This window comes from Amphibalanus amphitrite, unplaced genomic scaffold (assembly GCF_019059575.1).
Source record: "Amphibalanus amphitrite isolate SeventyFive unplaced genomic scaffold, NRLGWU_Aamphi_draft 000482F_arrow, whole genome shotgun sequence".
NCBI classification, from domain to species: Eukaryota; Metazoa; Arthropoda; class Thecostraca; order Balanomorpha; family Balanidae; genus Amphibalanus; species Amphibalanus amphitrite.
Window position 1 is genome coordinate 356,445 of NW_024881976.1, and position 17,061 is coordinate 373,505.

The window sequence follows — 17,061 nt, forward strand, 5'->3', positions numbered from 1 at the left end:
ATCTACGAATCGATCAAAATTTCATTGGCGTTCTTCCAGCGCGCGCCACGCGCGAACCGTGCACCCCAGCGAGTCGGAGCCTAGAAAAGGCGTTGACCCGCTCTGTCACCTAGAAGGTGTGCAAATTTCAACCCCCTACGCCGTACCGTCTGCCCAGGAGGCGAGGCTAATTGAACCCACTACACGGCGTGGCGGACAAACAAACAGACAAACAGACGGATCCTGTTGAAATAGTAAGATAGACAAGCGGCTGCGCCACTTGCTTTGCTGCGTGGTAGAAAAAAATTGCGGCACCAGCCAATTTGCTTTCGAATGGTGTTTGATTCATGTCGATGTGTCATCTAGAAGCATAGATATGGACGGAAATGTGAAGAGAATTAAAAAAAAGAACTGTTCTGAGGGCGTTGTTGGATGAAATTTGGGTGATACGGGGTCAAGACGGGTCAAAGGGGTAAGCCCCGGTCGCTTTGGGTCAGGCCAGGTCACATGGTCACTTCTCGTCCGCTGGGATCAGCCCGGGCCACTGTTCTGCTTTTGCCTCCACCACTACCCCTACCACTACCCCTACCCCTACCACTACCCCTACCACTACCACTACCCCTACCACTACCACTACATCTACCCCTACCCCTACCACTACTACTACCCATACTCCTACCCCTACCACTACCCCTACCACTACCCCTACCACTACCCCTACTACTACCCCTACCACTACCCCTACCCCTACTACTACTCCTACCACTACCCCTACCCCTACCCCTACCACTACACTACCCCTACCACTACCCCTACCCCTACCCCTACCCCTACCAACACCGCTGGGTCATGTCAGGTCACAGAATAATTCGTGCCATTCCATTGCCCTTACTCGATTTTGTCAGAAATGGCGCTTTGTAGCATATGTGGCGCGTTGCGACAAACGCGGCGATCTGAACCTGTTGGTTGAGCATGCATCCTGGCACCAAATTGTACCCTTATCGGACCATATTTGGCAAAACTTTGCGAGTTGCGGCAAAAATGACGCCTTGTGACAAATGTGGCGCATCGCGGCAAACGCGGTGCATTTGTAAACTCGTATCACAAACTGCTCCCATTGAAAGAAAATCAACACATTCTCTCGCCACTTTTTATTCAAATTAAAACTTGCCCATCCGCCAATGCGAGGCACCCGCCGCCGATCGGCATGCATTTAGTTCACAAAGTTTGTCGACCCCGGCTCTCAATGAAGATCTACGAACCGATCAAAATTTCATTGGCGTTCTTCCAGCGCGCCCCACGCGCGAACCGTGCACCCCAGCGAGTCGGAACCTAGAAATGGCGCTGACCCGTTCTGTCACCTATAAGGTGTGCAAATTTCAGCCCCCTGCGCCGTACCGTCTGCCCTATAGGCGAGGTTAATTGAACCCACTACACGATGTGCGGACACACAGACTCACAGACAGACGGATTCTGTTGGAATAGTAAGTTAGACAAGCGGCTGCGCCACTTGCTTTGCTGCGTGGTAGGAAAAAATTGCGGCACCAGCCAATTTGCTTTCGAATGGTGTTCGATTCAAATCGATGTGTCGTATAGAAGCATAGATATGGACGGAAATGTGAAGAGAATTTAAAAAAGAACTGTTCTGAGGCCTTTGTTGGATGAAATTTGGCTGACACAGGGTCAAGACGGTTCAAAGGGGTCAGCCCCGGTCACTTTGGGTGAGGCCAGGTCACAAAGGTCACCTCTCGTCCGATGGGATCAGCCCGGGCCACTGTTCAACTTTTGCCTCCACCACTACCCCTACCCCTACCCCTACCAATACCCCTACCTCTACCACCACCCCTACCACTACTCCTACCACTGCCCTTAACACTACCCCTACCCCTACCCCTACTACTGCATCTACCACTACCCCTACCACTACCCCTACCACTACCCCTACCACTACCCCTACCACTACCCCTACTACTGCCCCTACTACTACCCCTACTACTATCCCTACTACTACCTCTACCACTACTACTACAACTACCCTGTCCCTACCTCTTACCAATACCACTACCCCTTCCACTACCACTACCTACCACTGGGTCATGTCAGGTCACATGCTAATCAGATCCAATAAATGTTTTTAAAAAATCAGAATTTCACAGATCTTCTAGCCCCGCTCCTATTCGTGCCATTCCATTACCCTTAATCGATTGTGTCGGAAATGGCGCTTTGTGACAAATGTGGCGTGTTACGGCAAACGCGGTGCATTTTCACCCGGTGATTGAGCAATGAGCATGCATCTTTGCACCAAATTGCATCCATATCGGACCATATTTGACAAAACTGTGCGAATTGCGGCAAAAATGACGCCCTGAGATAATTGTTGCGCATTCCGGCAAACGCGGCGCATCTGAACCTGTTGGTTGAGCATGCATCCTCTCACCAAGTTGTACCCTTATTGCAGCATATTAGACAAAGTTGTGCAATTTGCGGCAAAAATGGTGGGTTGTGACAAATGTGACGCATTGCGGCAAACGCGGTGCATTTTATACTCATATCGCCAGCTGCTCCTGTTGAACGAAAAATCTACACTTTCTTTCGCCACCATTTATCAAAATCAACAATTGCCCATCCGCCAATGCGAGGCACCCGCCGCCGATCGGCATGCATTTAGTTCACAAAGTTTGTCGACCCCGGCTCTCAATGAAGATCTAAGAACTGTGAAAGTCATGTACAGGTCTAAGGACCACCCGGATCGAAAAATAGCCGAGTCTTTGATGATCAGGAACCACCGCCCACGTCTAAACAGTAACGACTCGGCATGGCCTATCCTGTGAAATTATATGTATGTACATTGTACATGTGTGTATATGTGTTGTGCGAACTGCTTTGAGATATGTATTAGTGGTTTGGATTGTTTATTGATGTGCTTGTATTCATTTGATTTGTATAGACTCACCTTCCACACGCGGTCTTCACAGATGTTAGGATAATTTCGTCTTAAACTGTCCTTACTTTCTTTCGGTCTAAAGCCTTTGTCATGATTTTCTAGCTTTATGAAGGTATCTAAACCTGATTATAGGTATTGTTATTGGCCGGTAGGTGTATCTAAACCTGTGTTCTCATAGATAGAGTTTTCACCTTTCAACGGAATTATAATACAGTGGTACGATATCGATTTTGTCACGAACTGATGTACGTAATTTTGTAGAGGCAGTTGGAACGCGATGCGGCGAAACGAAACTATTGTTTATCTTGATCATATATGTTCGACAAAGGCCAGTGGCCGAAATATCACATATTTTCTGTCAATAAAGTACATTTTTCGGCACTTTTTTTTATTCAATATCGAGGAAAGGTCATGCTTATATATTTTCAAATAACTATTACAATGTTCCTCGCACAAGCACTTAACTCCATCAAGATCTAAGAACCGATCAAAATTTCATTGGCGTTCTTCCAGCGCGCCCCACGCGCGAACCGTGCACCCCAGCGAGTCGGAACCTAGAAAAGGCGTTGACCCGCTCTGTCACCTAGAAGGTGTGCAAATTTCAGCCCCCTGCGCCGTACCGTCTGCCCTGTAGGCGAGGCTGATTGAACCCACTACACGATGTGCGGACACACAAACTCACAGACAGACGGATTCTGTTAGAATAGTAAGTTAGACAAGCGGCTGCGCCACTTGCTTTGTTGCGTGGTAGGAAAAATTGCGACACCAGCCAATTTGTTTTCGAATGGTGTTCGATTCAAATCGATGTGTCGTTTAGAAGCATAGATATGGACGGAAATGTGAAGAGAATTTAAAAAAGAACTGTTCTGAAGGCTCTGTTGGATGCAATTTGGGTGATACGGGGTCAAGATGGGTCAAAGGGGCCAGCCCCGGTCACTTTGGGTCAGGCCAGGTCACCTAGGTCACCTCTCGTCCGATGAGATCAGTCCGGGCCAGTGTTCTACTTTTGCCTCCACCACTACCCTACCCCTACCCCTACCACTACCCCTACCACTACCCCTACCACTACCCCTACCACTACCCCTACCACTACCACTACCCCTACCACTACCACTACCCCTACCCCTACCCCTACCACTACTACTACCCCTACCACTACCCTACTCCTACCCCTACCCCTGCCACTACCCCTACCACTACCACTACCCCTACCACTACTACTACCCATACTCCTACCCCTACCACTGCCCCTACCACTACCCCTACCACTACCCCTACTACTACCCCTACCACTACCCCTACCCCTACTACTACCCCTACCACTACCCCTACCACTACCCCTACCACTACCCCTTACCACTACCCCTACACCTACCCTACCCCTACCCCTACCACTACCCCTACCACTACCTACCACTGGGTCATGTCAGCTCACATACCTAATAATTGAATCCAATAAACTTTTTTTTATCAGACTTTAAAAGTGCTTCTAGCCCTGCTCATATTCGTGCCATTCCATTACGCTTGATCGATTTTGTCGGAAATGGCGCATTATGACAAATGTGGCGCATTGCGGCAAACGCGGCGCATTTTCACCCGGTGATTGAACATGCATCTTTGCACGAAATTGCACCCATATCGGACCATATTTGACAAAACTGTGCGATTTGCGGCAAAAATAGCGCGTTGTGACCAATGTGACGCATTGCCGCAACCGCGGTGCATTTTTATACTTGTACTACAAACTGTTCCCATTGAACGAAAATCTACACATTCTCTCGCCACTTTTTATTCAAATTAATAACTTGCCTCTCCGTCAATGGGAGGCACCCGCCGCCGATCGGCATGCATTTAGCTCATAAAGTTTGCCAACCCCGGCTAGCCCCGGCTCTCAATGAAGATCTAAGAACCGATCAAAATTACATTGGCGTTCTTCCAGCGCGCGCCACGTGACAACCGTGCACCCCATCGAGTGAAAACCTAGAAAAGGCGCTGACCCGCTCTGTCACCTAGAAGGTGTGCAACTTTCAACCTCCTACCCCGTACCGTCTGCCCTGTAGCCGTAACACATTGAACCCACTACACGGCGTGGCGGACACACACACACACACACACACACACACACACACACACACACACACACACACACACACACACACACACACACACACACACACACACACACACACACACACACACACTCACAGACGGATTTTGTTTCTTTAGTAAGATAGACAAGCGGCTGCGCCACTTGCTTTGCTGCGTGGTAGGAAAAATTGCGGCACCAGCCAATTTGCTTTCGAATGGTGTTCGATTCAAATCGATGTGTCGTCTAGAAGCATAGATATGGACGGAAATGTGAAGAAAATTAAAAAAAGAACTGTTCTGAGGCCTTTGTTGGATGCAATTTTGCTGATACGGGATCAAGACGGGTCAAAGGGGTCAGCCCCAGTCACTTTGGGTGAGGCCAGGTCACAAAGGTCACCTCTCGTCCGATGGGATCAGCCCGGGCCACTGTTCAACCTTTGCCTCCACCACTACCCCTTCCCCTACCACTACCCCTACCCCTACCACTACCCCTACCACTGCCCCTAACACTACGCCTACCCCTACCACTGCATCTACCACTACCCCTACCCCTACCACTGCATCTACCACTACCCCTACCCCTACCACTACTACTACCCATACCACTATCCCTACCACAACCCCTACCACTACCCCTACTACTACCCCTACTACTACCCCTACTACTACCCCTGCCACTACTACTACCCCTACCCCTACCCCTACCCCTACTACAGGGTGGGGCAGAAAGATTTACCTCTTGATTTTTGAAAATATTTCGGTCCAGAACTAAGATATTCAAATGATTTTTGGTACACGTATTCAGTAGCATGTACAGTGTACACATCTCAGCAACGGCACTATGAACCAATATGGCCACCTTTGGTCTTCACCCCTGCCCCGAAACCTCCCCCTGCGGAGAGGCGCGAGCGCCGCACGGTGTCCTCGTCGAAATTCGACCATGCCGTCTCGAGGGCCAGCTTCAGAGCGGCGATGCTGCTGTGTGGTGTTGCGCACATCTCGCTCTCCAGGATGGCCCAGGTGGTGAAGTCCATCGGATTCAGGTCTGGACTTGATGGTGGCCACATGTCCTTGTCCCAGAATCCAGGCATGTGGGTCTTGCACCACTGTTGAGTGAAGTTGGCCGTATGAGACGACGCAACGTCCTGGACGACGACGTATCCGTCTCGGAACGACTGAGCGATCCAAGGCAGAGCATGTTCCTCTAGCAGATGGACATAAACGTGTGAACTGACTTTCACACCCGCCTCGATGAAGATCAAGGGTCCTTTTGAGCCGTCGGATGCGACGGCAGCTCAAATCATGACACCAGCAGGGTTGTGGCGACCAAAACTGGCCTGGATAGCAGGATTAATGCTGCATGTACCATCTGCCAAGATTATGTCGCCTTGAGAGTCCATCTGGGGCTGAACCGTGAAAATCTTTTTTATCAGATCAGAGGAAGACCTTGCTACCGGCGCTTCTGATTTCCTCCAATATCTTTTGGGCCCTGTGAAGCCGCCTTTCCTTGGATGCCGCCGAAATTAGGTGTCGACGTTGCATCGTGTACGACTCAAGGCTCAAAACGTCGTTTATGATTCTTCTGATCGTTTTGGGCGAAAAATCGAGGTCCTTTGCCAGTTTGCGCATGTTTCGCCAAGGATTTCGAGACACCTTCTTGTGTACGATATCAACCAGCTTTTTGGTGCGGACATGTCTTGTTCTGCCTGGGATGGGCTTCGTCGACACTGTACCTGTCCCTTTAAGGCATGTTAACAGTTTTCATGGCAACACCGAGCTGTTTTGGAACGCTTCGGACGCTGTGGCCAGCCTGCATCGGCGCCGCAATTTGGGCTCTTTTTGTAATCTCCGCCGTAGCTCATCAACAACCACGACGGAATTAAAACCGATCAGAACAATTATACACGAGTCAGTTGGGAAGCCGCATGCAAAATCTTACTAAAATCCGTCCAAAACTTTTTGAGTTATGGGCTTAAAACAAACAGGTAAATCTTTCTGCCCCACCCTGTACTACCCCTACCACTACCCCTACCCCTACCCCTACACCTACTACTACCCCTACCACTACCCCCACCCCTACCCTTACTACACTTTTTGCGTTAGCTTTTGACCATTGGGCAAAACATTTGTACACATTCGCCATATAGGTGGCGCTACAAATGGTCGGCTGGTCACAAAGAATCACCATTGTGCAAAACTATTCGGCGATCTTCCTCTATAACTCGACATTGAACAAATGGTTCGACATTGTGCAAAACAAATCGTCAATGGTCGAAACTACTCGTCATATGCCGAGCTAGCTCGCTCAATGCCGAATTCTGGCGAAGTGTTCAACTGTTTTGCGGATCGCTCATTTCAGTGTTCAATCTGTTTTGCTGAATGGCTGAAATGAAACAAACCACGCCGGAATAGATGTGCTCAATGCCGATTGTCGAAATGGCTCCTCAAACAGTTATGGCGAATGGTTGAATTCAAATGCAAAAAGGTGTACTACTCCTACCACTACCCCTACCCCTACTACTACTGCTACCACTACCCCTACCCCTACCCCTACCTCCTACCACTGTGAGAGTCTAAAGTTATAGTCGTACGAGTGACCGCCAGATGACAGGTCACTCGTTGTGTTACTCTTGTCCCCGCCAGGTGTCAGGGGAGTCGGCCGGGTCATGGCACAATAAACAGTATGCGGCTAGACACGAGAGAGTGCGTTTGTGCGCAACGCGCGGGACACACGGAGCGAACTCGCACATGGCGCAGCCGGCAGTGAACCCCGATGGGGACCCTGTGAGTGGTGCTGTGGCTGCCTTACCGAGTCAGTGGCTCAGTCGACTGACGCAGCCAGATAAACTCGACCTATCTGTGGACAGAGGAGCCACTTTCAAGACGTGGAAGACACGATGGACCGACTTCTGCACGCTCTCTGGCCTGGCCGCGCAGCCGAGCGCGGTGCAGCTGGCAATGCTCCGGTCCTGCCTCTCGGACGAGACAATCTACATTATGGAAAACATGGGACTGTCGAGGGAGGACAGCGAGGACGTGAAAATCATCATCGAGTGCTTGGAGCGACATGCAGTAGGACAAGTGAGCCAGGTAATGCAACGACGAGCATTCAACCTGAGAAGCCAACAGGAGGGAGAGACTTTCGATGATTACGTGACGTGTTTGAGAGACTTAAGCAGAGACTGTGGGTATTGTGACCGGTGCAGAGACAGTCTGATTCGCGACCGAATCGTAGTGGGAATCCGCGATGCAGATGTGATACGTCGTTTGTGTGCCATCCAAAACCTGACACTCGACGAAGCGATTAATATGTGTCGCTCGGAATAGTGTGCGGCTCGGGATGCCTTCGAGATCACCGACAGAGGGGCTGGCCCGGGCGTGGCGGCCGCGCGGCGTGGCCGTTCGGCGGGGCCGCCCCCGGGCGCCACCGGACGGAGTCGGCGGCCGGCCCGTGACGTCACAGACTGCGGCCGACCTGGCAGCCGGCCAGCGCCGGTGGAGCGGCGGTGGCCTCCCCCCGACTCCGACCGGCCATGGGACGGGCCGACAGCTGACCGGCGGTCACGTGACCGCCCGAGTGAGGCGTGCCGCCGCTGCGGTCGCGTGCGGTGCCGTGGGGAAAACAGCTGCCCTGCCTTTGACAGCGAGTGTTTCCGCTGCGGCGACTACGGGCACTGGGGCCGTATGTGTAATAAAAGATCTCCGAGAAGAGCCAATGCGGTGTCGCTCGACGAGAGCACCTCCATGGACGGTCGCACTCAGTTGAATATGGTGACTGTGAACAGTGCCCAGCACAGATCGGCTCCAACGATTGAAGTTTATGTGTTCGGCAAGAGGCATGGGAAAGTACGGGCGCTCCCCGACACTGGAGCCGACATAAGCCTGGCTGGTCCTGAGTTTGCGGAGAATTATGGCCAAGGTCACATGACTCCACCCACAGTGCACCCCACAGTAGTTGATGGTCGCGGGTGCACTGCTATCGGCACGGTGCATGTCAGAATTAGACTGGGGAAAATCGAAGTCAGCGAACAGATCGATATCATTCCTGGAGTGAAGCGGCTGATTCTGTCGTGGAAGACAACACAGCGTCTCGGACTCATCCCAGCAGACTACCCCGAGCAGGGAAGCGCCGCTCCGGGCGGCACCAACGATGAGGACATCTCTGCGGCGGCGGCGACTTTTGGGAGTGACGGAGGCAGCGTGCGGGATCGACCGCGGGCTGCCGCGCGCCCGCCGGCACCGGGGGCGGCGGCCGGCGCGTCACAGGTGGCGCGAGAGGCGCCGGCCGGCTTGCCATCGGAGGCGCGGGCGGCACCGGCCTGCGCACCACCGGCGGTTCAGGAGACGCTGCCGGAGCAGACGGCACCGCCGCCGGCAGCGCAGATGCTAAATGCGCCGCTCGGCCAGCTGGTGAAGGAGTACAACGATGTCTTCAGCGAGAAGATCAAGATGATTCCAGGGGAGCAGTACAAGATCGTCCTGAGCGATGGCGCCCAGCCATTTGCTGTTCATGCCCCCCGACGCATCCCGTTCGCTTTAAGAGAGCCTCTAAAGCAGGAACTGGATAAACTGGAGAGAGACGGCATGATAGTGCCAGTGACCACACCGACGGAGTACTGCGCACCAATTGTCGTGGCTCCAAAGAAAGATGGGGGCATCCGCATGTGCGTCGATTTTACGAAGCTCAACAAGTCTGTGCAGAGAGAGCTCTATCAGTCTAACACTCCAGCCGAGTGTGTGGCGTCGATCGTCGGCTCCGACGCAAAGTGGTTCAGTGTTTTTGATGCATCTAAGGGCTACCATCAGTGTCCACTGGAGGAACAGAGCCGTCCTCTCACGACCTTCATAACGCCGTTCGGTCGATATATGTGGACTCGGGCACCGTTCGGCATCAGCTCGATCTCAGAGTTTTTCAACCGACGCATGGACGAATGCTTCCGAGACATCCCTGGGATCCAGCGCGTCGTGGATGACTTTTTGATCTGCGGTGCAACAAGGGAGGAGCTGGAAGAGCGCGTGAGGCTCTTCCTGGACAGATGCCGTGCACGTGGCGTGACACTGAACGTGAAGAAGGCACAGCACATGCAGTCGGAGGTGCGCTTCGCAGGCTTCATGGTGACTCGTGGCGGCTACAGACCGGACCCGGAGCTGCTGCGAGCTATCGCCGCCTTCCCAGCACCGCAAAACGTCACGGATCTGAGGAGCTTCTTTGGACTCGTGAATCAAGTCGCACCATTCTCAGAGGAAGTAGCGCATCACTTGGAGCCTCTGCGCCACCTACTGAGCACAAAGCGAAGCTTCAGCTGGGACAGTGTTCACCAGGTGGCATTCGAGGCTGCCAGAATGGCGCTGTCCTCGACCAGGACTCTGGCATACTTCGATCCCACACGACCGACGCTGCTGTCGACTGATGCCAGCAGACTTCATGGACTGGGGTTCATCCTTCAACAGAAGCAGCAGAACGGGGAATGGTGCGTGATCCAGGCAGGATCACGGTCACTGACGGACGCTGAAACACGCTATGCCACCATAGAGCTGGAATTGTTGGCAGTGGTGTGGGCGGTTAGTCGCAAATGTCGACTCTACCTGAGTGGAATGCAGCACTTCGACATCCTGATCGACCATCGTCCATTAATCAGCATCCTGAACTCCAAGAACATGGATGAAATCGAAAACCCAAGGCTGCAGCGCCTTCGAGAACGAGTCAGCATGTACAACTTCACGGCAACTTGGAGGAGGGGAAAGGAGCACAAGGCAGCTGACGCCCTGTCGAGATCGCCGGTGGACTCTCCCACAGCTGAAGATGAGCTCGCTGAAGACCACATGGCCGTCAGAGTCAGCACAGCGGTGTGCAGTGCGCTGGCAGAAACGAACACGGACATTCGTATGGATGACGTGCGCCGGGCGGCCGACCATGACGAAGAAGCTAGACAGCTGTTGCAGACAGTCCTTCATGGATTTCCGGCGTGCAAGACGGACCTCCCGGAAGTGATTCGGCCGTACTGGGCAGTACACGATCGGCTGACAGTGGAAGACGATGTTGTCCTTTGTGGATGTCGGTTGGTTATACCGAGACCGATGCGAGCCACAGTCCTCGCCGAACTGCATGCATCTCACATGGGAAAGGAAAAAACAAAGAGCCGGGCGCGACAAATTGTATACTGGCCGGGAATGGACAATGATATTGAAAATATCACCCGGCAGTGCAAGGCATGTCAGTCGGAACTGCCATCGCTCCCCAAGGAAACTTACCTCAAGAGGGAGCCTCCCACACGACCGTTCCAGCATCTGTGCACAGATCTGTTCCAGCACGCGGGCCACTACTTCATGGTGGCGGTGGACCCGTTTTCCGGATGGCAGTTCTCGCGGCACCTGGGCCGAGAGGCCACATCAGCTCGTGTGATTGCGGAACTGAAGAGAATCTTCTGCATGACGGGCGCACCAGAGAAGATCTTCAGCGACGGTGGTCCACAGTACTCTTCCACGGCGTTCAAGTTGTTTATGGAACAGTGGAAAGTGGAGCACGTTTTATCATCACCGCACTACCCGCAGTCCAATGGACGAGCGGAAGCTGGCGTCAAGGCCGCGAGCAAGTTGATTCGAAGATGCTGGACCGCTTCCGGTGGTCTGGATGTCGATTTGTGGACTCGTGGGGTACTGCAGCAGAGAAATACTCCAGGGCCGGATGGCAGGAGCCCGGCTCAGATAGTGTTTGGCCGACCAGTCCGGGACACTCTGCCGGCACACCGACGTGCTTTCGATCCTCGCTGGCAACGGACCGCTGACGAGGCTGACGCAGCTGCCAACGATATGAGAGACGACGCAGAGCGGCGCTACAATCAGCACGCAAGAGACCTGCCTGTCCTGGGTGTCGGAAGCCAGGTGATGGTGCAGAACCACGTCACTAAACGCTGGGACCGTTGCGGAGTGGTCAATGAAGTTGACCGCAGGCGGAGGTACTTCATCCGTCTCCCCAGCGGGCGCGTGCTCACCAGAAACCGCCGGTTCCTCCGCCACCGATACGCCTACGCTGAGCCTCCCAAGCCCAACCAGACACCGGCAGCTGACAAGCAGGCCACTCTGAAGACCGCGCCTGCCGAACAGCAGCTGCGACGATCTACCAGAATTAGAAGAAGGCCGCGCAGACTCATTGAGGAAATGTAGTCACAGCGCCTGACGTGTGTGATTTGCAAAGGTTTATGGCATAGCGTTGGTAACCGGTGTGGGGATGTTGCGTTGGTTGTGTTATGCCTGTTGTTTTGTGCTAAATCGTGTTTAATATGTGTTCAGCCTTATCATGTTTAATTTATCTATATCCGCTTTTGTTCACCCTTGTTCTGTAACTGAGTCTGGAACTGGTGTGGGGGTGTGAGAGTCTAAAGTTATAGTCGTACGAGTGACCGCCAGATGACAGGTCACTCGTTGTGTTACTCTTGTCCCCGCCAGGTGTCAGGGGAGTCGGCCGGGTCATGGCACAATAAACAGTATGCGGCTAGACACGAGAGAGTGCGTTTGTGCGCAACGCGCGGGACACACGGAGCGAACTCGCACAACCACTACCACTACCCCTACCACTACCACTACCTACCACTGGGTCATGTCAGGTCACATACTAATTGGATCCAATAAATGTTTTTAAAAAATCAGAATTTAAAAGATCTTCTATCCTCGCTCCTATTCGTGCCATTCCATTATCCTTAATCGATTTTGTCGGAAATGGCGCTTTGTGACAAATGTGGCGTGTTACGGCAAACGCGGTGCATTTTCACCCGGTGATTGAGCAATGAGCATGCATCTTTTTTTAATTTTTTTTTTTTATAATAAATTTAGCTCGAATGTTTGAATGGACGGATTGACAGAGCCGGAACCCACGCTAAGCAGAGCTTGTTGCGTAGACCCCGACCCCTACCGTCCGATCGCGCAATTCCGGGTAACGGGAGAATTTAGATGCCAAAGTTGAACGTGCCCTTCAAAGCCGGACACGACCTGTCCCACTCAACTGACTTCAACTGAGCATGCATCTTTGCACCAAATTGCACCCATATCGGACCATATTTGACAAAGTTGTGCGACTTACGGCAAAAATGACGCCCTGAGACAAATGTGACGCATTGTGGCAAACGCGGCGCATTTTGACCCGGTGATTAAGCATGCATCCTGGCACCAAATTGCACCCACATCGGACCGTATTTGACAAAACTGTGATTTGCGACGAAGATGGAGCCTTGGAAAAATGTGACGCATTGCGGCAAACGCGGTGCATTTTTACACATGTATCACAAACTCTTCCCATTAAACGAAAATCAGCACATTCTCTGGTCACTTTTTATTCAAATTAACCCGCGCCGGGCCGGTGCTCTGAGATTCCGCGCCGGGCCGCGGGGGGTGTTTGAACACCCCCCCCCCCCTTCTAACTCGGCTCCTGGGCCACGTAGCGACACGCGGTAAGCGGCAATCGAAAGAACGTCCAAAATAAGGACGAAAACACTTCGGTCATTTTTTAGGTCAGGTCAAAGGTCAGGTCACCAGAGAACACCAAAGGTAAAATGTTGACTATTTCAACATTTTGGAAACTGCCAACGGCTATCTCGGGAACCGATAGAGCTACAGCGCCGCAGAAAAGCGCATTCGATAGCCCTTTTACATACCTTTCTGAATAATGTTCTCAGATTTGACCTCAGGTCAACGGTTTAGCCTCCAGAGGGCAAAAACTCCCAAAATAGCCGTTTTTACGAAAAACGTTTTTTCGGCAATAACTTTTGACTCATAAGCGCCATGACATTAATTTTGCCAGCATCGTGTTCCTCTCGTCGAGACGCGTCGAATGAACTATAATTTGACCTTGAAAGGTCAACTTAAAAATTTGACCTCAGGTCAAGGTCATGACCTGACCGGAAAAGGCCATGTTGCATATCATTCGATCCGCAACGTCGAGCCGAACACATTTAAAGGTAGACTGCCACCTTTTTTCCACAAAACGGTTTTCACTAGAGCTGAGCCACCTATGTCCCAGACTGAAGTCGGTTTTCCGAAATTCGAACCCGTTTGCGAGAAATCGGAGACCAAAGTTCAGTTTGATGCCATTTTTTAGTCCAAGAAAACCGACATCTCTACTGTTTATCGATAACTTTGAAACATGAATTTTCTTATCTTTTGGTAAATATATGTCAAAACTTTGATTGTTTCGAGATCAGAGAAGAATTTTGGAGTGTCAAAATAAAAGTTAAACTTATATATTCAGTAGTTCATTTTTTCCAAAAAAGTGTGGGAAATGGGGTTTAACATGGGCCAGACCCATTCCAAATGAGCCATGATTTTTAAATGTTTTACGAACTTAAATGCAAAATAAATTAAACATGGCCAATTTCTTATGAAATCATATATTAGTAAATCATAAAATACCTTATTTTTTTCAAATAAAATGTAATAATCTTTTGACCTTGAAGTCTAGTGATGTGTAAACATTGTCGTTAGACATTAACCGATTGATAATTGTATGATAATCGACAATTTTTTTCGCGATTCACGTGATGATACTTTGTCAGGTGAATTCTAAAATTTTGTTTTGTCCAGGGAATAAATCATAGGCCGATCTGAGAAAACTTTTTGAAGGTGGCAGTCTTCCTTTAAGGCGTTTTCAGCGCTCTAGCACGCCTCTATCAAGAGTTATTAGCGAAAAACTGTTAGATTCTGTTCGTGACCTGAGATGACCTTGGGGACATAACGGGGGGTCACAGTTGCCATTTTCCGGTTCAGTGTGTCAATTTTACCTACATCTCGTTGTTTGAGAGTGTCCAGAATAGGGTTCGTGCAAAACAGACGCTTTTCAATTTTCTCCCATTGACTTATAATGGAGAGGCCGCAAAATTGACCTGACCTTAGGTCACCGATATCAAAATTCCGAGATAGACATTTTATAGATAGTGTTGCTCTTATCAATCGCTGAAAGTTTCAAGGCAATCGTTCAGTCGGTGTAGCTATGACGAGCATTCTTATTTTTTCTGAGGTGAGGTCACTTGGCGTGACCTGGTGACCTGACCTATGGTGACCTGGGTTTGAAATTTTCACAACACGTGCGGAAAAGATGCACAAACAGGTGTGCCAAAAACGGCGGCGCGGAGCGCCGCCGTTTTTGAGAAATCTGCGAAAAACCGCAAGGGGGGGTGTTCAAACACCCCCGCCGGCCCGGCGCGGGTTAAAAACTGGCCCATCCGCCAATGCGAGGCACCCGCCGCCGATCGGCATGCATTTAGTTCACAAAGTTTGTCGACCCCGGCTCTCAATGAAGATCTACGAACCGATCAAAATTTCATTGGCGTTCTTCCGGCGCCCGCCACGTGCCAACCGTGCACCCCAGCGAGTGTAAACCTAGAAAAGGCGCTGACCCGTGACGTCACCTATAGGTAAGGTGTGCAAATTTCAACCCCCTACCGAATACCGTCTGCCCTGTAGGGGAGGTTAATTGAACCCACTACACGATGTGCGGACACACAGACAGACTCACAGACAGAGGATTCTGTTTAAATAGTAAAGTTAGATGTGTCCACGTTGCATCACGTGATCAGGTCAGAGCGGGGCGGACTGGTGGCCGCCCGCCATGATTTGACGATATCATGTGACAAGAGCTTTTTCGTCCTGACAAAAGCTGGCACAAATCCGGCACTTTATTGCGGAGCGAGCGAAGCGAGTGGAGTCTTTCCTTAGATTAACGGAAATTTCTTAGTATGAGCGGCCGGCCGGCCGGCCGGCCGGCCGGCCGTGCGGACGCTTTTGCGAGGCTTATATCTCAGCAACCACTTGACCGATTTACACGCGGTAATTTTTGTAGGGTAGCTTCATTCCTTCTAACAAGTATTGGACTCTTCCCGATGCATGTGGTTGACCCCTTATGCACGTGCCACGTGCAAAACGAAGAGGCGGTCAGTTTTGTAATTGTTGCAATATCTCGATAACTACTTGGCCGATTGCGCTAAAAGTTGGCATGTAGGTAGGCACCCACTAGGCACTGCATATTCATGTGCCAGAGTTGGGGTGCTGCTGCACGTGCGCACGTGCAGGGGTCGATTCCAGATCTCGAGAATGGCTCGACCGATTGCGCTCAAATTTGGTACACAGTTAGGGACCGGTTAGTAGGGTGCCGTGCACAAGTCAGTTGGGACCCATTTTGCACGTGCGCACGTGCAGGGTGACGCTTCCAGATCTCGAGAGCGGCTTGGCCGATTGTGCCCAAATTTGGCACATCGCTAGAGACCGGTTAGTAGGGTGCCGTGCACAAGTCAGTTGGAGGTACCCCTTCGAAATTTCGCACGTGCAAGGCTCACCCTCTCTCTCGCTCGCTCCGCTAGTCTCTTCAAAAGGCGTTTTACTAGTAGGTACTGAGGTAACCATAGTAAATTTATAAAGAAAAAGGCAATTGAATGATATTTACAATAACAAAGCAAGTCGTATTCTTAGACAAGAGTTAAGTTTATTTCCTTCTCATTATTGTAATCAGCTGGCGACGATCACCTATCGTCCGCGCTGTCGTCGATCTCGGCGCAGTTAATTGTGTTCTAATTTTTTGACGCTTTCTTGTTGCTATAATGACCGTGCAGAACATACGCTATTCATTCGTTAAAAAAGTGCTTGCGGAGTTGCTGCTCACAATTTTGAACACAGACTTGGTGCGTCAGTTTATGTGGCGCGTCATATCTGATGCATGTCTTGTGAGGCTCCAAAATCATGCAATTTATCTCATTCAAAAGAAATGTTTTCGGGCATTTTTTTTTGGTGGGGGGGAGAACTTACTTCCTAGCTCCATTCATCTTATTTTGTGCAAGGGCTGTCATCTTTTAGAGCCCAGCAGTTGAAAGCGAGAGATACCTAACGACGAGGAGAGAAGGCCTTGTAAAATGGCGCCGCGATTGCATGGCACATAAAATGACGAAAATATGTTTACCTTCACTGCCTCAGGCGATCACGTGCTGTCACCCACTTGGGATGGCCATCATTGGAAAATTAGGCAATTTTGTGACGAATGACTTTGTATTGGGGACTCGGTCACCTTCGTC